The sequence below is a fragment of the Nycticebus coucang genome, chromosome 6 (genome assembly GCF_027406575.1).
Source record: "Nycticebus coucang isolate mNycCou1 chromosome 6, mNycCou1.pri, whole genome shotgun sequence".
In the NCBI taxonomy this organism is placed as follows: Eukaryota; Metazoa; Chordata; class Mammalia; order Primates; family Lorisidae; genus Nycticebus; species Nycticebus coucang.
The window spans coordinates 82,254,994-82,279,370 of record NC_069785.1 but is presented as its reverse complement, the minus strand read 5'-3'; the positions used below and the strand labels follow the sequence as shown (position 1 = coordinate 82,279,370).

The following is a 24,377-nucleotide window of genomic DNA, read 5'->3' as shown; positions in this document are numbered from 1 at the left end:
GTATTTTTAAAAACGGAGAGAAAGTGGCAAATTGTGCCACATGGAGGGGGGTGGAGACAAGATGGCTGACTGAAGCCAGCTTTCCACAGAGGCTTCCATCCAGAAGGAGAGTTAAAGGACAGAAATTTAGCAAGTAACCTGGTGGATTAGAGCTGCAAGAAGAGAGAAGGTTGAAGAACACACCTCAACCCCGCTGAGGTGAGCTGCGACCCCAAGGATACAAACGAAAGGTACAAAATCCATCACCAAGTGGATGGGAGTCCCCTCCATGAGAACAGCTGGGAGTGCCCCACAAACAAATGAGCAGAGTTCAAAGGTTGTCTCACTACACTCCACGGGACAGACCCTCTAAAAACAGGACCTACCTCCCCTACTAGGGTGGCACGGCATTCTTCTGCCAGGCATAAAACTGTATAAAACTGTATATATTCTCTACCCGCAATTCTGACCTCCCAGCACTCCCTGAGGTCTGGAGGCCTGTCCCCGAGGAGTCCAGCTTCTTGGGTGATTTCTCGAGGGGTGTGGACATGGCCTAGACTGCAGCTAGTCAGTGCTGATTCTGTGGCATGGGAGTGAGGAGAGGACAGTCGGCTGAGAGGAAATCACACCGGAACTGCAGTGCCCTGAGGCTCACTCCCAGATATTCTGAAGCCACACCCCCTGTCTCCCTGGGCAACCAGTGTAGGCCGGGCATCTTATCAGGTGGCAACCACCACAGAACAGATCTGGGATGGAAACTCATGTCCATGAGTAAAGGGTTTGCCTGAGGTGGGACCAGCCTGGGTGGATCCCGGGGACTAGAAAACGGACGTGCACAGCCAGGAAATTCCCAGGGCGGGGCTGACTCAGAGGACTGCTTTACTGAGCCTAAGATGGACCCGGCCCTCCAAGGATCGTCAGCCTATAGACAAAGGAAGGCAGGAGGCTAGAACTGACAGCTAACTGAATACAAACCTGCAAGAGCAAAACAGGGCCCTAGGCGCAGGCTCTGGGAACTCATAACACCTTCTCTTCTGCAGTGGAATTTAGCAGCGACAGAAACAAATTCCCACAAAGTTGTTCTGTTCTGTCAGTAATATCAATCAGGGGTGGGGCTGGAACTGAGTGAACATCCCCCAGCCTCCATCAAGTGCCCAAGGTTGTCGGCCTTACCTCCCCCTGCTGGACAGAGGCAGAGTGCAGTGGCCTGGCTGAGCCGATATAGATTTCCTTGTGATTCAGGCAGGTTCAAACCCCTGGAGTATCTGTTCACTAGAGGCAACGGGGTCACAGCCCTCTGGAGCTACAGTGACTGGGTGTGACAGAGGTGCAAGGTGGGGAAGGAGGCATCAACCTTCCCAGACTAATCTATTTGCTGGGTGGATCCTCATGAATTTACAGAGCACTGGAGCAAGTCATATCTGAGTTGTCACCAGAACCCTGTGATGCAGTTGCCACAGACCTTTTAAACTCTCCCACCTGAGACAGGTACTGACTGAGACAAATGATTTGGACATTTTGAACTGAGCCAGTCGCCTGAGGACTATTCAAGTGGTGCCCTGGGTGTGCGGTTTTAGAACGGTTTGATTTTCCTTTTCCAATTGTTGCCTGAGGGGAGCGGTGTGACTAAATTGCTGGTATTTCTCCATAGCTGAGACTTCAACCCAGAGTAACTCCTTCACTAGGGTTGAACAGAGACCAGCTAAAAACAAGACAGAACCACTTAGCCCCACCACACCAAACAGGTCCCCAGTTTCTCAGGCTATAGCACTGTACAGGTCATCGACAAAGCTCCAGGGGAAAAATCAAATGGTGTAAAATAATCAAAGGGTGGAATCAGCGGAAAAATTCTGGTAGCAAGAATAACCAGAATAGATCAACCACCCCAAGAACAGATACGGCAGATGTAACTGAAGATCCCATTCATAAACAGCTGGCTGAGATATCAGAAATCAAATTCAGAATTTGGATTGAAAACAAGATTAATAGAATGGTGGAAAATTTGGAATTAGAAATTTGAGGAGCAATTCAAAAGTTGTCTCAAAAATTTAACAAATTTAAAGACAAAACCACCAAAGATTTTGACATACTGAAGCAAGAAGTTGCAGCCCTCAACCATCTGAAAAATACAGGAGAATCCCTCAGTAATAGAGTGGAGCAAGGAGAAGAAAGGATTTCTGATACTGAAGACAAAGCCTTTGAATGCTCCCAAACACTCAAAGAGGAAGAGAAATGGAGAGCAAAAATGGATCATTCTCTCCAAGAGCTCTGGGATAATTCAAAGAAGGCTAATAGCCACCTCATTGGAATCCCTGAAGTGATGAAGTGGCCTTGCAAGAGAATTTTCCAGACATGCCAAGAGATTCTGAAATTCAGATACCAGACAGTTTCAGTACCCCAGAATGACTCAATCCAAATAAACATCCCCCAGGCATATCGTAATTAACTTCACTAAAGTTAATATGAAGGAGAAAATTCTCAAAGCAGCCAGACACAAGAAATCCATTACCTACAAAGGGAAGAATATTAGAATGACTGCAGATCTCTCTGCTGAAACTTTTCAAGCCAGACGAGGGTGGTCATCAATGTTTAATCTCCTAAAGCAAAATAACTTTCAACCCCAGACCCAGTATCCAGCTAAACTGAGTTTCATTTATGATAGAGAAATTAAATACTTTTATGACATTCATATGTTGAAGAAATTTGCCATAACCAAACCAGCTCTTCAGAATATTCTCAGACACATCCTCCACAATGACCAGCCCAATCCTCTACCACAAAAGTAAACTCACTCAGAAACTTTTGATCAAATTCCAACTTCCACAGTGGCAAAAGGATTAAAAATGTCCACTGGACTTTTGAAAAACTCAATACTCAAAATTTTACCACACTTATCAATATTATTCATTAATGTGAACGGCTTAAACTGTCCTCTAAGGAGGCACAGATTAGGTAACTGGATACAAAAACTCAGGAGATATTTGCTGCATACAAGAGTCACATCTTACCTTAAAAGATAATATAGACTCAGGGTGAAAGGATGGTCATCCATATTTCAGGCAAATGGTAATCAGAAAAAAAGCAGGTGTTGCAAACTATTTCCAGGCAGTAGGCTTTAAACCAACAAAAGTAAGGAAGGATATGAATGGTCACTTCATATTTGTTAAGGGTAATACTCAATATGATGAGATCTCAATTATTAATGTTTATGCACTCAACCAGAATGCACCTCAATTTATAAGAGAAATTCTAACAGACATGAGCAACTTTATTTCCTCCAGCTCCATAATAGTCGGAGATTTCAACACTCCTTTGGCAGTGTTGGATAGATCCTCCAATAAGAATCTGAGCAAAGAAATTTTAGATTTATACCTAACCATCCAACGTTTGGATTTAGCAGACATCTACAGAACATTTCATCCCAAGAAAACTGAATACACATACTTCTCATAAGCCCATGGAACATATTCCAAAATTGATCACATCTTAGGTCACAAGTCTAACCTCAGCAAATTAAAAGGAATAGAAATTATTCCTTGCATCTTCTCGGACCACCATGGAATAAAAGTTGAACTCAGTAACAACAGGAATCTGCATATTCATACAAAAACATGGAAGTTAAATAACCTTGTGCTGAATGATAGCTGGGTTAGAGATGAGATTAAGAAGGAAATTGCCAAATTTTTGGAACAAAACCACAATGAAGACACAAATTATAAGAGCCTCAGGGATACCGCAAAAGCAGTCCTAAGAGAGAAATTTATAGCACTACAAGCCTTCCTCAAGAGAACAGAAAGAGACAAAGTTAATAACTTAATGGGACATCTCAAGCAACTGGAAAAGGGAAAACATTCCAACCCAAAACCCAGTAGAAGAAAAAAAATAACCAAAATTGGAGCAGAATTAAATGAAATTGAAAACAAAAGAATTATACAGCAGATCAATAAATCAAAAAGTTGGTTTTTTGGAAAGGTCAAAAAATAGATAAAACTTTGGCTAACCTAACCAGGAAAAAAAAAAAGTAAAATCTCTAATCTCATCAATCAGAAATGACAAAGATGAAATAACAGACTCCTCAGAAATTCAAAAAATCCTTAATGAATATTACAAGAAACTTTGTTCTCAGAAATATGAAGATCTGAAGGAAATCTACCAATAATTGGAACGTAACCTTGCAAGACTTAGCCAGAATCAAGTGGAAATTTTAATCAGGCCAATATCAAGTTCTAAAATAGCATCAACCATATAAAATCTCCCTAAAAAGAAAAGCCCAGGACCAGATGGCTTCACATCAGAATTCTACCAAACCTTTAAAGAGCAACTAGTAGCTATATTACTCAACCTGTTCCAAAATGTAGAAAAAGAAGGAAGACTACCAAACACGTTCTATGAAGCAAACACCACCCTGATCCCAAACCACGAAAAGCCCCAACAAATAAAGAAAATTATAGACCAATATCACTAATGAATAAAGATGCAAAAATATTCAACAAGATCCTAACAAACAGAATCAGCAACGCATCAAACAAATTATACATCATGACCTAGTGGGTTTTATCCCAGGATCTCAAGGCTGGTTCAATATATGTAAATCTATAAGTATAATTCAGCACATAAACAAATTAAAAACAAAGACCATATGATTCTCTCAACTGATGCAGAAAAAGCTTTTGATAATATCCAGTATCCCTTCATGATCAGAACACTTAAGAAAATTGGTATAGAAGGGAAATTTCTTAAAACTGATAGAGGCCATCTACAGTAAACCCACAGGCAATATCATATGGAATAGAGTTAAATTGAAATCATTTCCACTCAGATCAGGAACCAGACAAGGCTGCCCATTGTCTCCACTGCTCTTTGACATTGTAATGGAAGTTTTAGCCACCACAATTAGGGAAGAATAGGTGATCAAGGGTATCCATATAGGGTCAGAAGAGATCAAACTTTCACTCTTCGCAGATGATATGATCGTATATCTGGAAAAGACCAGGGATTCTACTACAAAACTCTGAGAAGTGAACAAGGAATGCAGCAGCACCTCAGGTGACAAAATCAACATTCATAAATCAGTAGCCTTTATAAATATCAACAATAGTAAGCTGGAAAAACAGTTAAGGACTCTATTCCATTCACAGTAGTGCCAAAGAAGATGAAATATTTGGGAGTTTATCTAACAAAGGACGTGAAAGATCTCTATAAAGAGAACTATGAAACTATAAGACAAAAATAGCTGAAAATGTTAACAAATGAAAAAACATACCATGCTCGTGGCTGGGAAGAATCAACATTGTTAAAATGTCCATACTACCCAAAGCAATATACAATTTTAATGCAATCCCTATTAAAGCTCTACTGTCATACTTTGAAGATCTTGAAAAAATAATACTTCGCGTTATATGGAATCAGAAAAAACCTCGAATAACCAAGACATTACTCAGAAATAAAAACAAAGAGGAGGAACCACGCTACCAGACCTCAGACTATACTATAAATCGATAGTGATCAAAACAGCATGGTACTGGCACAAAAACAGAGAAGTATTTATCTGGAACAGAATAGAGAACCAAGAGATGAATCCAGCTACTTACCATTATTTGATCTTTGACAAGCCAAGTAAAAACATTCAGTGTGGAAAAGATTCCCTATTTAACAAATGGTGCTGGGTGAACTGGCTGGCAACCTGCAGAACTGAAACTGGACCCACACCTTTCACCATTAACTAAGATACACTCTCACTGGATAAAAGATTTAAACTTAAGACATGAAACTTTAGTTTCATGAGTGCAGGGAAAAACCTTGAAAAAATCCATCTGGGTGAGTATTTTATGAGGAGGACCCTCCAGGCAATTGAAGCAGCTTCCAATATACATCAAACTAAAAAGCTTCTGCACATCCAAGAACACAGTAAGTGAAGCAAGCAAACAGCCCTCAGAATGGGAGAAGATATTTGCAGGTTATGTCTCCGACAAAGGTTTAATAACCAGAATCCACAGAGAACTCAAACGTACAAGCAAGAAAAGAACAAGTGATCCCATCACAGGCTGGGCAAGGGACTTGAAGAGAAACTTCTCTGAAGAAGACAGGCGCACTACCTACAGACATATGAAAAATGCTCATCATCTTTAATCATCCGAGAAATGCAAATCAAAACTACTTTGAGATATCATCTAACTCCAGTAAGATTAGCCCATATCACAAAATCCCAAGACCAGAGATGTTGGTGTGGATGTGGAGAAAAGGGAACACTTCTACACTGCTGGTGGGAATGCAAATTAATATATTCCTTTTGGAAAGATGTTTGGAGAACACTTAGAGATCTAAAAATAGACCTGCCATTCAATCCTATAATTCCTCTACTAGGTATATACCCAGAAGACCAAAAATCACATTATAACAAAGATATTTGTACCAGAATGTTTATTGCAGCCCAATTCATAAGTGGTAAGCCATGGAAAAAGCCCAAGTCCCCATCGATCCATCAATGGATTAATAAATTGTGGTATATGTACACGATGGAATATTATGCAGTCTTAACAAAAGATGGAGATTTTACCTCTTTCATATTTACATGGATGGAGCTAGAACATATTCTTCTTAGTAAAGTATCTCAAGAATGGAAGAAAAAGTATCCAATGAAACTAATTTATGGCTTTCACATGAAAGCTATAACCCAGATATAACCTAAGAATAGGGGGAAGGAGGAGAGGGTGAGGATGGATAAGGGAGAATGGGCAGAGGGAGGGTGATTGGTGGGATTACACCTGTGGTGCATCTTACAAGGGTACATGTGAAACTTCGTAAGTGTGGAGTATAGATGTCTTAACACATAACTAGGAGGGTGCCAGGAGGGCTGTGTTGACCAGTGTGATGAAACTGTGTCAAACGGTCTATAGAACCAGTGTATGGTACCGCATGATCTCATTAATGTACACAGCTATGATTTAATAATTAACAAAAAAAGAAAAAAAATGTGCCACATGTACTTACAGAATCCAAAGGATCATTCTGAGTAAATGTGAAAGAAATAACTGATCCTTGAGTAAATACAATCTCTTGGCTGACTTAAAACTAGGAGAGTGAGTCTGTGAGCACTAACAATGCCACATAGAAATGCCTAGAAACGTCATTTTTTAGTACTCAGTTTAGTAGACCATATCTTGCCTGAATATGTTCATTATTTACAAAATATTCCCTTTTGGCCTCTGAAATTTAGCCATTTATTTTGGCTGTTAGCTGCTTCTTTCCAAATGCTAGCCAATACTGCAGTTATATCTAATATTAAAATACTCTTACACATGAATTACAAATATTAATAATGTAACTCTGCATGTATAAATATCTCAATATTTCTAGACTCAGCATTCAGAATGTACCTAAAAGTGGGTTTTTTTGGTACCGATGGTATTTTGTTTTAATTATCATTGTTTCAAAAGTGCTCTGTACATAGCAAAGCCCCAAACTGCAAAAACAGTAGCACCAAAACTTGCTCAAAGCCAAAATGTAGAGCTCTTGAGGTTGTGTCAGGTGCGGGTACATGGCCATTGTTGTCAATTTAACAAAGATATCCTTACTGGATGCATCAGCAGTATTGCAAGTGAAGGCTTGTGGTGGAGGCATTTTGTGTTTCCTGCAGAAATCAGTAGGTGAAATACTATATTCTTGCTTAACTTCATGTAGGTCTGACTTTGCAGCTACGATTAAGCAGGGCATTCTGCTGTCCATAAAGTGTTGCTTAAAAAACCTGGCACAGTATTCAAAGGATTTGGGATTACTGACATCATATACCAGGCACACAACACCACAAATGATCTCAGCCTCAGTTAGAAATTCCAATTATGAGATATCATGCAACAACAAGTATTTCTCTTGTCCATATACATAAACAGTGTTAATTGCATAGTAGGATTTATGATCATCATGAATTTTCTTCTGCCTCATTAAGTTTCTTCCAAGAAGAGCCTGAAGAACTCCACTTTTCCCACAGTTTTTCATTCCAATTAAGTTACATCTGAACACACTTCTTTTTCTTTTATTAGTATTAGATCATAGCTGTGTACATTAATGTGATCATGGGCACCATGCACTGGTTTTATAAACAGTTTGGCACATTTTCATCACACTGGTTAACATAGCATTTCTGGCGTTTTCTTAGTAATTGTGTTAAGACAATCATATTCTGCATTCACTAAGTTTCACATGTACCCTTGTAAAGAGGAAGAGAAATGGAGAGCAAAAACAGATCATTCCCTCAGAGAGCTTTGGGATAATTCAAAGAAGGCTAATATCCACCTCATTGGAATCCCTGAAAGTGATGAAGTGGCCTTGCAAGGCACAGAGACCCTTCTCCATGAAATTATGAAAGAGAATTTTCCAGACATGCCAAGAGATTCTGAAACTTGGATAGCAGACAGTTTCAGAATGCCAGCACAACTCAATCCAAATAAGACATCCCCCAGGCATATTATAATTAAATTCACTAGTGTAAATATGGAAAAGATTAACACACTCCTTTGAGTCTGTTTTTTTCTTTAGGTCGACCTTTTTATCTCTTGTTACCATAATGCCTAAAGCTTGAGACTCTTGTTCAGTCAATATTGAATAGCCTAGGTAGCCCAAATACTACAGGCATGGCTGTACATCTAAATAGGTTGTGAGGATCCACTGGGAAAGGAATCCCTGGTAGGTTATCCAGCTTCTTTCTTGGTACAAACTGTGTTATTCACATCTGGCCCCCAAGGTATATAAGGGAAAACTTTGAATAAATTTTTAAGCTCATCAGGTGACAAGGCATAGTTTCTATCCAAATCATGCTTGTCAAAGGTGCTCTGGAGAAACAAATATGCATGATGATTTAATTCAGTAGGGCAATCAGGAGGTATTTTTAGCAGGGGAAATAAACATTCAGGCATCAAATTCAGATTATCATCCTAACCGAATTATCGAAGCACAGTCCAAGTAGTTCTGTGTCTCCCTCTCTGGATAAAAAGTGTGTGTAAAAAGAGAAAACCTTTCAGTGTCAATCCACTATCAGCCACACCATCACTTATATGCTTCCTTACTACATTCTTGACATCTTCCAAAGCTTGAGGAGCTAATGAAGTGTTGAAACAAATTTTCTGAAAGAAGTTGAGGTTGAGCTCAGCATCATTGAGGGTACCATCATTATCTTGGTCAGATATTTTAAATATACGAATAAGGGCTTTTATACAAGCTGGTTTCATCTCCTTCTCCTCTGGGAAATACAGGGGTCCCGTAGGAAGAAGAACAGCTTTCTGTGCATGATAAAAGAGCTCTGATATGTTCTTCAGGTTTTTTGCTGAACACTCCACACAGGTTTCTATTTCTGTATACTGGATCATAATAGGAAGGATGGTCTCCATACTACTATATTCCACAAGATCAGATTTTTTCCCAACTAACATTAAAGGCAGCCTGCTGCTATCTTTGTCTATTCTCTCATTTATGAGAGGAATTCATCAACTCGATACCTTATCAATAGAATGCTTATTGTTAACAGCATACACTATGCAAATGACATTAGCCTGTGATATTTCTTGATGAAGTTGTTCATGACTTTGTTCTGCTTCTGAGTAATCTACAACATGTGTTGGAACTCTCTCAGGGGTGACATCAGCTGTAATGGTGATTTCTTCAGCTCAAGGAAGAACCTCTTCTGGGAATTCTTCACTGACCAGAGACATAATCAGTGATGTCTTCCCAACTCTAGGTTCTGGCACCAGCAGGATCCGCAGGTCTTTCTTCATGTCTGCTGCCCACACGCTTGGAGTGGACTCCTTTCACCAGGTGCACCCACTCCACGGTGCTGGTCTCCCCACACTACTAGCACCACCTGCCAGCCTCTTCAGCTGCCCAGGCCCACCACACGGCCTCCTCAGTTACTTCAGAGCACCTGAGCCAGGACAGCCCAGCGGGACTGGATAAAAGATTTAAATTTAATACACAAATAAAAATTCTAGAAGAGAGTGTGGGGAAAACACTTGAAGATATTGGCCTGGGGAAAAACTTTATGAAGAAGACCACCTACCACCCACCCACCCCCTGCAATTGCAGCAACACCAAAAATAAATAACTGGGACTTGATCAAGCTAAAGAGCTTTTGCACAGCTAAGAGTACCACAGAGCAAACAGATAGCCCTCAGAATGGGAGAAGATTTTTGCAGGCTACGAATCTGACTAAGGCCTGATAACTAGAATCTACAGAGAACTCAAAATGAACAATAAGAATAGTGCAAACAACCAGCTCTATAAGCAGGCAAGAGATGTGAATAGAAACCTCTCTGAGCATAACAGACAAATAACCAACAAACACATGAAAAAATGCTCATTGTCTTTAATCATCAGAGAAATGCTAATCAAAACCACTCTATTATATCACCTAACCCCAGCGAGATTAGCCCACGTCACAAAGTCACAAAACATCAGATGCTGGTGTAGATGTGGAAAGAAGGGAATACTGCTCATGGGACTGCAAACTAATACAGCCCCTTTGGAGAGAAGTATGGAGAATCCTCAAAGATCTAAAAGTAGACCTTCCATTTGACCCTACCATCCCAGTACTAGGTATCTACCCAGAAGAACAAAAATCATTTTACCACAAAGACATTTACACTAGCATGTTTATTGCAGCTCAATTCATAATTGCCAAGTCGTGGAAGCAACCTAAGTGCCCATCAACCCATGAATGATCAACAAACTGTGGTATATGTACACCATGGAATGTTATTGAGCCATGAGAAAAGATGGAGACTTTACATCTTTTACATTTACCTGGATGGAGTTGAAATACATTCTTCTTAGTACAGTATCGCAAGAATAGAAAAATAAATATCCAATGGATTCCATACTAATATGAAATCAATATATAAACAATTGCATGTTCCTAAGAACAATAAAACACTATTATAGTCCAGTTCAGGGGTAGAGGGAAGTGGGAGAGGGGAGGATGTATGGCGGAAGGAGGGAGGGCATCTGGTGGGATCTCAGCTAATGTGCACATTGTGAGGGTACATAACACACCACCTGGGTGATGGGCTCTTCTACAAATGGAACTTTATCCTGGAAGTGACAACAATGTAACCTAAATATTGTACCCTCATATTAATTTGAATAAAGTTAAAAAAAATAAAAAAGAGATCTTAACAAAACATCAATAAACCAAAGTTAGCAACCCAATAAATGTTGCCATAACCATGCAACATTCATCCCTAGGAGCCAAAGATGGTTCAAAAAATACAAATCATTAGATTTGATATCACATATTAACAGATGGAAAAAAAATGAGGATTCACCTCAAAAGATGTGGGAAAAGCAACAGAAGAAATGCAATTCTTTTCATGATAAAAATGTTCAACAGACTAGGTACAGGAGGAATTTACCTTGACACAGCAATGGCCATAAATGAAAAGCCCAGCACTAATGTCAGTCAGTCTTGAAATACTGAAAGTATTAAATCTAAAATCAGGAGCACCATGATGTAGTCCACGCTTCCAAATTCTACTCAAGATAGTTATGGAAGTCCTAACCAGAACAATTAAACAAGAAAGAAAAAAGTCACCTAGCTTGGAAAGTAAAAGTTAAGATCAAACTAATTGCAGATTGATAAACATGCAAAACACAAGACTACACTTGAAACTATTTCAAAATTCAGTTGTTCACATACCAAGAACAGGATCTCAGGAGACAGGACCCCCATGGAGGTTTCAGACCCCACTTAGGCAAACAGGGCCATGGGCCCAGAAGGACCATGGGGCTTGTACCTGATGACCCAGCTCATTCCTTAACTCCCTCTCCGCAGGGACCCAGGCTCACAGGGAGCGAGGCCGGGTCTCCTCTCACCTCCTTCGGGGGCAGCTCTCCCAGTCTCAGTGGCCTCCCTGCTCTTTCCGTTGGACTTCCCTGGGGGGTGTGGCTCCAAGAACCTGCCTCACCTCCTGGCTCCCCAGGACTGCTGTCAGTACAATCCCAGCTGGCACCTGCATCCACTGGGCATCTCTCGGCCCTGGGCAGCGAGAGAAGGGGTGAGCCTTCGCAAGTGAACAACCTGAGCCCGCGGAAACAGGCTCACGCCTGTGGGGGTTGTGAAGCGGTGTCCAGGCACTCGGGGACAGCGGCCCTCACAGGCCTCCCCGTGCCCACTGTAGCTGCACTCGGGCTCCGGACAGGGGCTGAGTGGGCTACCCCAGCGCCTATGCGCCCACCGCCAGCCTTAGCGGAGGCCGTGGGAGGCTCCAGGGCCCATAGCGTGGGAAGACCAGAGCGTAGGGCGGCGTCCCCCGCAGCTGGGAGCTGCCTGGGCCTCCCTGGCCTGGTCCAGGAACCGCCTGGTCTCCACATCCCCTAGGGGCCCCCAGCCCCTAGGACACACACCCTTCTCCACGTGCAGAGGATCGGAGTCAGGACTGCTCCCTGATGCCGGCTGACCTTGAGGCAGGACACCGCCTCCCGCAGACTCCTGCAGTCGAGATCATCTCCCCTCTCCCCGCCTCAGCCCACGGCTGACCCGGAGGTCGGCAGAGGCGGCTCTGGGGGGAGCAGAGGGTCTGGGCTGGCGGCTGGGGCAGCACCTCCACCAGTTCTGAGGGGTCGGAGCTAGTGTAAGAGGGAAGGTACTGGGGGCGGTGCAGGCACCACGGGGTGCACAGAGGACACAGGGACTGCCAGGGGAGCAGACCAGGGATGCCCAGCGCCTGGCTCAGAGCTACTGAGGGCTCAGAAGCAGCGGGGCCAGGACCCTGGTGGACAGAAGGTGGCAAAACGGTGCTCACCTCCCAGGCCGTGCACGGAGGATACACTGAGAGGTGGTCCAGGCGCCTACGCCCCTGTCGCAGAAGGTGTTGGGGGTGAGGGGGGTCGCAGCTAGTATCCTGCATGTGCTGGCGGACTACCTGAGGCTCACAGCATAGGAAGTCGCGCTCCCCATACAGGGAAGAAAAAGAAGCTCACCAGCGCCTGCCGTAGTTGGGTCTCAGGTGGAAGTGACCAGGAACTGCAGGTCAGGGGCTTGAGGGGCAGGGCTGCCCATGGCACTGCGTGCCCAAGACTTCCCGCGCTGGACGTACCCAGCACTGGCTCCAGCCATCCAGGGATCACCCGGCCTCTGAGCTGGGCTCCTGGGAACAAGACAGCCGCCCAGGTGCATTGGTGGCGGGGGTGCGTGTGGGGCAGCTCCAGGAATGCCCTGAAAGAGGGAAGGGGGGGCATGGCAGTGCCTTTGAAGCAGGTGGTGAAATACATGTCAGCATCAGCCAGGAAAAGGTGCAGACCCGGGGCAGGCGATGGCGCATTACTCTCAGTGGGCAGGTCGGGGTAGGGAAGTTTGGTTGGTCCCCAGCCCTGGCCCTGTTTAAATCCAGTCAGTGCACACAGTCTGGAGAGGGGTGCGTGGGAGACAAATGTGAGGCCTCTGTCTGCCAGCGGCCAGCAGCCAGCAGCCAAAGAGGAGCCGGCGGGAGAAGCGCTGGCCCCGGGAGAGCCCCACTGCGCCCACCTGCAAGCGCAGCGCCTGGACTGGCTGGAAGAGCAGCGGCCATTATGCGCACAGGCGGAGACGCTGTCTGGGGCGCGTGCACAGGAACCCAACGGGTTTGCTCGGCCTGTACCGTCTGGGACCTTGGAGGGCGCGGAGTGTAGATGCTGGCGATTGCGATTGCGGACAAAGCGAGCTGGCTGGGCTCTGGGGGGTGGAGGGGAGGTGAAGCCCAGCGGGGAGTCGAGGTGTGTGTGAGCACATAGCCCCCTCCATGAAGAAGATCTTCAGCCCCTGGAGTAAGCAGCGGCAGCCGGCCCCAGGCTTTGTCACCAGCCTGCGGAAGATCAGGGGCAGCGTCGCCTGTGACACTGGCAGCATTGATGAGACCTTCACGCAGCCCAGGTACCACATCCGAGCCCAAGATCTGGGCAAGATCCACAAAGCTGCCAGCCGGGGTCAAGTGGGCAAAGTCCAGCAGCTCCTCTTCCTCGGGAAAAGCGACGTGAACGAGAGAGACAAGAAGAGAAGGTGATGGGACAGTGCCCAGAGGTGGGGCGGGCTGGGAGCTGTGGCAGGGGAGCCACCGCCTGGGCAGGCCAGGGGACCCCCAACCCTCCTGTCACCGAGGGCTCCCGGCTTTCTTCCCTGCACAGGCCCCCAGCTCCTGGCAGTGAAAACGTTGGTGAGGAGCCCCCAGGCCACCTGGGAGCAGCCATGCACATCTCTAGCTGGCTTTCCATCCATGTACAATTCCTCTTACAGAGCACTTTGGTGACAATTTTCAAGTGATTTAAGTAACAAAATTGAATATATACAGCTTTTTTTTTTTTTTAATTTCAATAGCTCTAGGGATACAAGTGTTTTCTGGTACGTGGATGAATTGTATAATGCTGAAGACAAAACTTTCACTGTACCTGTGGCCAGAATGTGTACACTGTACCTGTAGGTAGAGGTTTGTCTATCACCCCCACCACATTCTGTGATTGTAGTGTCCATTACACCACTTTATGACCATATGTACCCCCTGTTTAACTCCCTCCTGCAAGATGAGGTGGTGTTTGTTTTTCCCTTCCTGAGATACTTCACCCAGGATAATAGTCTTGAGTTTCATTTAAGATGCTGAAAAAGACATTATTTCCCTTCTATATAAGGCTGAGTAGATGCCATCATTATACAGAGGATGCAAAAAATGTGTACACATTTTAAGAAAGGAAAAATCTGTATTAAATTGTAATACTCAAGTCACATTAGACTTCTGCAATTACAAGAAGGCCTCAAATGTGATTTTTATTCATCTTTTGTTATCAGTACATATTGGGTATTGCAATTTTAATAGTTTTTTCCTTTCTTAAAATGCATAAACATTTTTGGGCACCCTTTGTATATAAGATCTGACAACTAATTTCATGGGCTTGCCCTAGAAAAAGTGCTACATACCTCATTGCTGAATATCACTCTGTTCACCTTCAAAGTACTCTTGAGAAGCTATGCAGTGACACCACCACACTTCAAAAGAATTGTGGAGCTCTTCTTCTGGAATCACCATCAGAGATGTCCTCATACAAGAGTCTGACAATTAAGTTCACAAACTTGCCGCCATGCACTTACGTTGGCAGCACCATCCAAACAACTCATCAAAATTTCATAACTTTGGTATATCAGTGTGTCCCAGCTGTGTTCAGGTCTATGTGTGGCAGTGTCTTGCTGAGTGGCATTCATTCTTGTGGGTGCATGTTTTTACATGCCATACAAAAAACAGCTTTAATTTAATGAAGTCTTCTTTATTCGTTTTTGTTGTTGTCATTACTGTCTTTGGGGTGTTGGTCATAAATTATTTCCCTAGACCAACATTTAAAGGAGCCTTTTCCTACATTTGATGTAGTTGATGCTACTTCAGAACTTGATATAGGCCTGTTCAACATTTCCACTTCGTTCTGGCTAAGTTTTGGTAGGTGGGTACTTCCAAGTATTGGTCGATTTCTTTCAGATTTTCATATTTCTGAGAGTAAAGTTTCTTGTAATATTCGTTAAGGATTTTTTGAATTTCTGAGGGGTCTGTTGTTATTTCATCGTTACCATTTCTGATTGATGAAATTAGAGATTTTACTCTTTTTTTCTTATATACCTTAGGTTGACCAAAGGTTTATCTATTTTATTGACCTTTTCAAAAAACCAACTTTTGGATTTATTGATCTGTTGTATAATTCTTTTCTTTTCAATTGCATTTAATTGTGCTCTGATTTTGGTTATTTCTTTTCTTCTGCTGGGTTTGGGGTTGGAATGTTCTTCCTTCTCCAGTTCCTTGAGATGTCTCATTAAGTTACTAACTTCGTCTCTTTCTCTTTTCTTGAGGAATGCTTGCAGTGCTATAAATTTCCCTCTTAGGACTGCCTTTGCAGTATCCAAGGGGTTCTGATAATTCATGTCTTGATTGCTGCTTTGTTCCAAAAATTTCGTGATTTCCTTCTTAATCTTGTCTATAATACATCTATGCTTCAGCATAAGATTATTTAGCTTCCATGTTCTTGTATGGGTATGCAGATTCCTGTTGTTATTGAGTTCAACTTTTATTCCATGGTGGTCCAAGAAGACGCAAGGGATAATTTCTGTTTTTTTTTTTAATTTGCTGAGGTTAAACTTGTGGCCCAGGATGTGGTCGATTTTGGAGTATTTTCCGTGGGCCGATGAGAAGAATGCGTATTCAGTTTTGTTGGGATGAAATGTTCTGTAGCTGTCTTTTAAGTCCAGATGTTGAATGGTTAAGTTTAAATCTAAAATTTCTTTGCTTAGCTTCTTTTTGGAGGATCTATCCAGCACTGCTAAAGGGGTGTTAAAATCTCCAACTACTATGGAACTGGAGGAAATCAAGTTGCTCATGTCTGTTAGAATTTCTCTTAGAAATTGAGGTGCGTTCTGGTTGGGTGCATAAATATTAATAATTGAAATCTCATCATATTGAGTATTACCTTTAACAAATATGAAGTGTCCATCCTTATCCTTCCTTATTTTAGTTGGTTAAAAGACTATTGCATCTGCAAATAGGATTGCAACACCTGCTTTTTTCTGCTTTCCATTTGCCTGGAGTATAGATGACCGCCCCTTCACCTTGAGTCTATATTTGTCTTTTAATGTAAGATGAGATTGTTGCATGCAGCAGATATCTGGCTTGAGTTTTTGTATCCAGTCAGCCAACCCGTGCCTCTTTAGAGGACAATTTAAACCATTCACATTACTTGAGAATATTGATAAGCCTTTTGAGAGTCCGGTGGACATTTTTAATCCTTTTGCAACTGTGGAAGTTGGAATTTTATCAAATTTTCTGGGTGGGTTTACTTTTGTGAGGATTACACTGCTCTTTATGGAGGATAGGTCTGAGAATATCATCCAGAGCTTGTTTAGTTGTGGCAAATTTCTTCAACATGTGAATGTCGTTAAAGTATTTAATTTCTCCATCATAAATGAAACTCATTTTAGCTGGGTGCAGGATCCTGGGTTAAAGTTATTTTGTTTTAGAAGATTAAAAGTCGATGGCCATCCTTTTCTAGCTTTAAAGGTTGCAGCAGAGAGATCTACAGTTATTCTAACATTCTTCCCCTTGTAGGTGATGGTTTTCTTTCATCTGGCTGCTTTCAAAATTTTCTCCTTCATATTAACTTTAGTGAAATTGATTATGATGTGTCTGGGAGACGTCTTATTTGGGTTGAGTTGTGCTGGAGTTCTGAAACTGTCTGCTATCTGAATTTCAGAATCTCTTGGCATATCTGGAAAGTTCTCATTCATAATCTCATGGAGAAGAGACTCTGTGTCATGTGAAGCCACTTCATCACTTTCGTGGATCCCTATAAGACGAATATTGTTTTTTTTTAATTATCCCAGAGCTCTCTGAGAGAGTGATCTGTTTTTGCCCTCCATTTCTCTAACTCTCTGCGAGTTTGGAAGCATTCGAAAGATTTGTCTTCAATGTCAGGAATCCTTTCTTCTGCTTGCTCCATTCTGTTACTGAGGAATTCTACTGTGTTTCTCAGATCTCTGAGGGCTGCAACTTCTTGTCTCAATGTGTCAAAATCATTTGGTCTTTTGGTTATTTGGTCATTTGGTCTTTGAATTTGTTCAATCCCTGAGACATCTTTTGGGTTACTGCTTGGAATTCTAATTTGATCTTATTTGCTATCCAGATTCTGAATTCGATTTCTGACATCTCAGCTATTTGTTTGTGCGTGGGATCTTGTGCTGTATCTGCCCCATTGATCCTTGGGGGAGTTGATCTACTCTGATTATTCATATTGCCAGGGTTTTTCCTTTGATTTCATCTGATGATTGTTTTTCACTGTTGCCTCTGGCCGTCCTCAGAGTTGGGGTGGTGTCTCTCCGAGATTAGACGTGGGGATCACTCTATTGTTGCTGGATCTTTGTAGGGAGTGACCCTGTGTAGCTCTTCTGGGGCTGCCCCAGCCAGGGAGTTCTGGTTGTTGGAGCAGCTCCAGAGTGTGACACCCCCGGATCCAGCAACAGGGCAGGAGGTGACGCACACGGTTCTGGGAATTTCTGGCACCCAGTGACTTTGGCACAGAGGGCCCAAGGCTCCAGCAGTCTCTGGCCAGAAGAAGGGCTCCATACAGAGGCAGGGAGGGCTCTGGAGGGCACATGGTACCAGAGTCCCTGGCCAGATGAGTGGGAGGTGTGGAGGCAGGGAAGGAACAAGAGAGAAGATGTGGGTTTGTGCGGCTCCTGGACTTCCTGGTCAGGACGTGGAGAGGCCTGGTGGGTGGGGTAGCAAGTCCCTGTGCAGCTCTTACCAGGGTCTGGGAGGGTGCTGGCACAGCTCTTACTGGGGTCCGGGAGGGTGCTGATTGTGGGTCCTGGCACAACTCTTCCAGAGGTCCAAGAGTGTCTCTTTCCTGGCTTTGACATCAAGATGATATTGGCTTCATAGAATGAGTTAGTGACAAGTCCCTCCTTCTTGATGTTATGGAATAATTTCTGCAGTATGGGTGACAGCTCCTCTTGGTAGGTTGGGTATAGTTTGGCTGTGAATCCATCTTGTCTGTGGTTCTTAGTTTTGTGAGATACTCTCCATGGAGGATAGCACTGTGGGGATTGCTCTCCCTGGCTCTCCCCACAGAGTTGGCAGTCTCACCTAGGAAGGGCTATTTATATTTAGGCAGAGGTCATGAGTTCCCAGAGTGTGGGTATTTGCTCAAACTGGGTCCTGGTGTATTAGTGGCTCAAGTCTAGGGTTCCCTGTGAGGGGCTATACCTTGAAAGATGCACCAGCTGAACAGCAGTGGTGGAGACTCATGGGTGGGTCATGGGCCCAGGTGCAGTACTAGAATCTCAGTGGTGATGTCCTGTGCCCAGAAGGAGCTCTGGAGCCAGAGGGGCAGAGGCTCTGTCTCTGGCATGAAAGCCTCAGAGCCAGAATGGGGATAACCATTTTTCTCAAAATGTGAAGTCTTCCTATGTTTATTGATTTTACATAAACCAAATAAACATTAACAATTTTCCAATTTTAAAGTTGTATATACTATCTCTTACTACTGTGATAATATTAAATTAAGAAAATATTTGTAATGGAGTGAAAAAAGATTTTCCCTTCTAAATATCAACATGTGGTATTAATTTTTACAAATTCATCATTTATTAATAGCTGAAAAAAGATGTATGAATGGAACAGAATAGAAAATCCAGACATTCAAATATATGTAAGAATTTTGAATAATGGCAACACTTTGTATTAGTTGGAAAAGATAAACTATTATACTTTGTAGAAAACTACCTCGATTTTTATGTCACAAAACAAGGTCCTAATTGAATATAGATTAAAATTTTTAAGTATACAAAATGAGAAACATATTAGAAATACACACAAATGCCTATTTATACAGATACATTTTTATGGTGACGAAGACCTTCCTTAGAATGACCTCACAAGCAAGCATTCTCCTGGTTTATTTAGCAAAATTAAAATTAAAGCCTACTGTAAAAGTGTTCCCTTCTCTCCATATCCACACCAGCATCTGCAGTTTTGAGATTTTGTGATCTGGGTCGTTCTCACTGGGGTTAGATGATATCTCAAAGTGGTTTTGATTTGCATTTCTCTAAAACTTGTATAACATTTTTGGAAGGAACCCTCAAAGAACTCAAACTAGACCTCTCATTTGATTCTGCAATCCCATTACTAGGCTTTTCTTTGAGTGTTTTAAGAATCTGGAACTTGCCAACTATATTTGTCCATTCTTTTAATCTGTTTATACATCGAGCTTCCCTGAATACCTATCATATAGCAGACATATTTTATTTTTTTAGTGATCCTTTCATCCTTAAAAAGTTCATGTTTCCTTGACCAGCTAGAGAAAATTCAGAGATTTAAAAGTGGAATATTAGGCTCAGCACCTATAGCTCAGAGGCTAGGGCACCAGCCACATACACCAGAGCTGGCGGGTTCAAACCCGGCCCAGGCCTGCCAAACTACAACAACAACAAGGCAAAATAGCCAGGCATTGTGGCAGGTGCCTGTAGTCCCAGCTACTTGGAGGCTGAGGCAAGAGAATCACTTAAGCCCAACAGTTTGAGGTTGCTGTGAGCTGTGATGCCATGGCACTCTACCGAGGGCAACATAGTGAAAATGTCTCAAAAAAACGTGGAATAGTAGGGGTTAATCTCAAATGAAACTTTTGCTCCCTCTTGTCAAACTAAAATATGTCTGAAGCTAGAAAATTGTAAAAGATTATCCTGAACTCCCCTTTGAAAGATGTAACAGTCAAATATTAATCATTCAAAATATTTGATTTGTTTACATTTGATAAATCAATATATTGAATAGATGAGCCACACTTCTTCATTTGAATCATGAGTTTCTTTTGACTTAAAGTAAGAATTAGTTTGTTTTAAAACTTTTTTTTTTTTTTTTTTGTAGAGACAGAGTCTCACTTTACTGCCCTCGGTAGAGTGCCGTGGCATCACACGGCTCACAGCAACCTCCAGCTCTTGGGCTTACGTGATTCTCTTGCCTCAGCCTCCTGAGCAGCTGGGACTACAGGCACCCACCACAACGCCCAGCTATTTTTTTGTTGCAGTTTGGCAGGGGCTGGGTTTGAACCCGCCACCCTCAGTATATGGGGCCGGCGCCCTACTCACTGAGCCACAGGCACGGCCCTGTTTTAAAACCTTTTATTACTTCCTCCCTCTTTCCTCATAGTACTGTTAAGAACTAAAGTTTGTTTAAATGTGAATCATACAGCTAGACTGCCATAGACCTATTTTACATACTGTATTCCACTGAACAGAAGGCACAATGGATTGTGTGATGCTCCATTATATTAAGTATTGATAAGAGATTTTTTTAAAATACTGCTTATAGTTGTAATAATTTGTGAATTACAAGTGGAATTCCACTATCAGACATGTTAAAATGTGAGAAAATAAGCATCTCAGAATTATTGATATACAATGCTATCTCTGATTATTCAAACATACCACAGGTAAGTATCATTGTATCATTTTACTTGATTTAAATGTTGTCTTTGTTACATAGTAGTAGCTAATAATTACGATATCTAATATTATCAATATGTTATCTGTGTTAGGAATACTTTGCATAGATTCTCATTGGAGCATCAAAGTGGTGACCTGTGAGACAGCTACTACTTTTATGCCTATTTTATTGATAAGGAAATTGAGGTCTAAGCAATAGCTAATAAGGGATAGAGCTTAAAGTAGGATCCAAACCCAAGTTGAACCGAATCCAAGGCCATACGCACTCTATTCAAATAGGCTGCTCTTTTATTAATGGAAGGGGGTGATACGTGCTAATCAATACTGTACTTTCTTTACAAGAATATGAAATATGCATTCAAAAGCAGAGGAATAACTTACTATGTAATATGTACAATTAAATAAGTGTATGTTTTGAGATAGTGCACCACAATTTTCTCAAAAATCCTCTTCCTTCCACAGGACTGCTCTGCATTTGGCCTGTGCCAATGGCCATATAGAAGTGGTAAAGTTCCTGCTGAGCAGAAAATGTGAAGTTGACATGGGTGATAATGAAGACAGGACACCTTTGATGAAGGTATATAGTAGCCGACTAGTTCAGCATGAGCTGGATCTGACTTAAATGCATAAAATACATAGAATAAAATTGAAGTTATCTCCTTTAAATATAATGACTTGGTGAAACCTGTGGAATACTTACTTTGAATTCTTAAAAGCTACCATCTATTTCTTGATCTAATACTTACAGGCTATACAACACCAGGAAACGGAATGTGCATTTAATCTGCTAGACTATGGAGCAGATCCAAATATAACGGATGACTACGGCAACACTGCTCTCCACTATGCTGTGTACAGTGGGAATATAGTTTTAATAACAAAACTGCTTTCATGTGGTGCAAATATCGAAACCAAAAACAAGGTATAGCTCAACTGCCTTTATTTTCAAAATCTGTTAATATGTAAAGGCATTTGTTTTAATATTGTCATATGTAACGGTCAGTTTTCCATAATTGGAAGTTCAGGCATTCCCTGAATGAAAATAAAGAAGGTATCCCAAAAATGGATATGTATTTTAAGAAAGGAAAATACTGTATTAAAATTGTAATGCTCAGGTGAGGTAAAATGACGAACTGGAGCCAGCTTTCAACAGAAGCTCCAATCCAGAGGGAGAGATAACAGCCAAAATAAACCTAATAAAGCTGAAGGTCAGGAACTGAGCTGAGAGAGATTTTTGTCTTGTTTTGTTTTGTTTTTGTGAAACAGAGTCTCAAGCTGTTGCCCTGGTTAGAGTGCCATGGTATCACAGCTCACAGCAACCTCAAACTCTTGCACCCAAGTGATTCTCCTGCCTCAGCCTCCCAAGTAGCTGGGACTACAGGTGCCCACCACAATGCCCAGCTATTTTTTTTGATGCAGTTGTCATTGTTGTTTAGCAGGCCCTGGGCCGGGCTGGAACCTGCCAGCCTCAGTGTATGTGGACGGCACCCTACCCACTGAGGTATGGGCACCACCCATGAGAGAGAAGATTGTTAAGTGCATGTCATCCCTCCTGAGGCAAGTTGCGACCCCAAGGAAGCAAATTTCAGGTACAAAACCATCCCAAAGAGGAAAAAAGTCTGTCTCTGCCCCCAAGAGAGTGGCTTGCTGTGTGCTCTGTACAAGCAAGCAGTGAGCAGAAGACCTCGTATTTCATCACAGGGGAGACAGCTGCTGAAGGCCAGGACTTCTTCTCCAGAGACATCTTGTTGTGAGCTGTGGCATTCTCTTGTCCAGCATAATAGTTGAAAAAATATTTTCCCTGCCTTTCTGAACTCCTATTCCACCCTTCCCCCCCTCTCCTGGCAGTTGGAAGCTTACCCCCTGCAGAGCCCAGAGTATCTGGCAGTTCCTTGCTAGGGCTGGGCATTGTATGGGCCACAGGACAGCTGTGCTCAAACTATGACTCAAGTAGAAGCAGAGAGACACAAGGGGAGGGGGACTGGCCTGGAGCTATGAAATGCATAGTGGGGTCACATGAGGTAGCACCTCCAACCATGGAGGCACCCCCAACTATGGAGGCACCCCTATCCATGGAGTCTTTGGTGGCATCTTCAACATGGTGGTGCACTCCTGCTGGGGTCAAATTTGGGACAGACACCTCCCCAATTCTGTGGACCACTGGAGGGAGCCAGACCTTGCCCTGCAGGGGTACCAGAGGATGAGTGCCTCCAGGGCAGAGGAGCAGTCTCTGAGGGAAAGAATCATGAGCAGCAACATTCACCCCCAACTTGGAACAGACTCAGGTGGCACACTCACCAGTTTCCAAAGAGCAGTGGAAGGAGTCAGGCTTCAGCTCCACCTGCCTGCTGGTGGAAGAGTGCAGTGGCCTGGCCAAAGAAGAATTGACTCCCCTTTGACTCTGGCAGGCACAAATTCCTGATGCATTTCATCATTGGAGGGAACTGGGCCACAGCCCCATGGAGTTATCAGTGACTGGGCATGGTGGAGGTGCAAGGTGGGGAAGAAGGTGCCAATCCTCCTGGACTAACTCTTTTGCTGGAGCAAGTCACACTTCAGCTGCCAGTGGACCCCTACTGTCTCATTGCTGGAGACCTTTTGTACTCTTCCACTTGAACAGCAATTATGCTGCCAAGGACAATGGGTTTGGAACTCTGGACCTGGGCTGGCCACCTGTGGACCCTACAAGGTTGAGCCTTGGTTGTGTTGTAGTGATAGAGACTGATCCTCCTCTTCCAGTTGTTGCCAATGGCGAGCAGGGTGTTTTAGTTGCTTGTATCTCTCCCCAGCTGAGATTTCACCCTAAGCCACTGATTCACTAGGATTGGACAGAGGCTGGCTGAATACAAGATGGAACCACCTAGCCCCATCACACCAAACAGGTCGCCAGAGTCTCAGGCTGCAGGATTGAAAGGTATCTTTGTAAAGTGGTAGGAGAAAAGCCACAGTCACCAGTCTCAGCTCTTTGGTAAAGTGCTGATTGACTACAACTCTGGGAGTCCTCAATACAATTTTACCTTACCAGCTTCTCTAGCCAAAGGGTGGAACCAAAGAAAAACTATGGCAACATGAATAATCAGAGTAGACCAACTCCCCAAAGAATGACAAAGAAGACACAACAGAAGATACTATTCATTAAAAAAAATGGCTGAAATGTCAGAAATAGAGTTCAGAATATGGATGTCAAATAAGATTAATACAATGGAAGTAAAGTTTGAATTAGAAATTCAAGGAGTAGTTCAAAAGTTGTCTCAAAAAATCAATGAATTCACAGACCTTGCCCTGCAGGGGTACCAGAGGATGAGTGCCTCCAGGGCAGAGGAGCAGTCTCTGAGGGATTTAGACAAATGCAAAAATAAATCTCCAAGGATTTAGACAAATGCAAAAATAAATTGCAGACCTCAAAGAATTG

General features: G+C 42.8%; 1 protein-coding gene and 1 pseudogene across 1 annotated transcript in view; both read right to left on the bottom strand.

Annotated features, from left to right (window-relative positions):
- The window catches only part of LOC128588734 (tripartite motif-containing protein 43-like), a gene marked incomplete at its 3' end in the record, with an annotated part of 421,410 nt that overhangs the window by 85,759 nt on the left and 311,274 nt on the right, over nt 1-24,377 (bottom strand). The window lies entirely within an intron of this gene.
- LOC128589149 (mitochondrial Rho GTPase 1-like) lies at nt 7,401-9,761 on the bottom strand (annotated as a pseudogene).